At 38.6% G+C, this 982-nt stretch overlaps 1 non-coding gene across 1 annotated transcript; it reads right to left on the reverse strand.

Moving 5' to 3' along the window:
- Positions 1–621: 621 nt before the first annotated feature.
- LOC122478128 lies at positions 622–686 on the reverse strand. Its single transcript, XR_006295878.1, has one exon. It is a non-coding gene; the product is annotated as a small nucleolar RNA SNORD43 (small nucleolar RNA).
- Between the last annotated feature and the right edge of the window lie 296 nt (positions 687–982).

A 982-nucleotide genomic window follows, 5' to 3' on the forward strand; every position in this document is an offset into this window, starting at 1 on the left:
AGGCCTGGCTTAGTGGTCATGAACTCCTTTAGTTTTTGTTTATCTGGGAAACTCTTTATCTCTCCTTATATTCTGAATGCAGCCTTGCCAAAAACAGTATCCTTGGCTGCAGATTTTTCCCACTCAGCACTTTGAATATATCATGCCACTCCCTTCTGGCTTGCCAAGGTTTTTGTTTTTTTTTTTTGTTTGTTTTTTTTGATAAATCTGCAGCTAGCCTTATGGGTCTTCCCTTGTAAGTTAAGAACTTGTTTATTATTATTATTATTTTTTTACCATGAATGCTTTTATTTAATCATTTTTGTTTACAACTGAAACTCTGGGAACTCAAAGTTAACATCCTTGCCCATGAGCTTCTTATAGATGCCAGAGAAAGTTTCAATCTTGTATTCCACATTGTTCTGCTGTGCTTTATCCCAATGTACCTTTATGAGCTGGCTGCCATCCAGTTTCACATGGATTCTCTTGCCTACAAACTCGCTTGGGAAAAGTAAGTCCTCCAGGATCACATCGTGCATGGCTATCAATGTGCGGCTCCTGGGACGCTTTTGCTTATTTTTTGTACAGCTTTTTCGAGTTGACTTAGAATTCTCCTCTGAGCAATAAAGACAACATGCTTCCCACTGAACTTACATGACAATCAGCACAGAGTCTCTATCTTCCCATCAATAAATTCATCATCTGTGTAAAATTTTATTTTTAAGTAATCTATACACCCAAACTGGGGCTTGAACCCACAACCCCAAGATCAAGACTCGCATATTCTACTGCTGAGCCAGTCAGGCACCCCTAGCTAGGACTTGTTTTGTCCTGCTGCTTTTTAATTTAATTATAATATGTCTTGGTGTTGGCCTACTTTTGTTGATTTAGATGAGAGATCTCTGTGCCTCTTGGATCTGGATATCTTTTTCCTTCCCCAGAATAGGATGTTTTCAGCTATTATTTCCTCAAATAAATTTTCTGCTCCCTTTTCCCTCTCTTC

The sequence above is a fragment of the Prionailurus bengalensis genome, chromosome X, assembly GCF_016509475.1.
Source record: "Prionailurus bengalensis isolate Pbe53 chromosome X, Fcat_Pben_1.1_paternal_pri, whole genome shotgun sequence".
Taxonomy (NCBI): domain Eukaryota; kingdom Metazoa; phylum Chordata; class Mammalia; order Carnivora; family Felidae; genus Prionailurus; species Prionailurus bengalensis.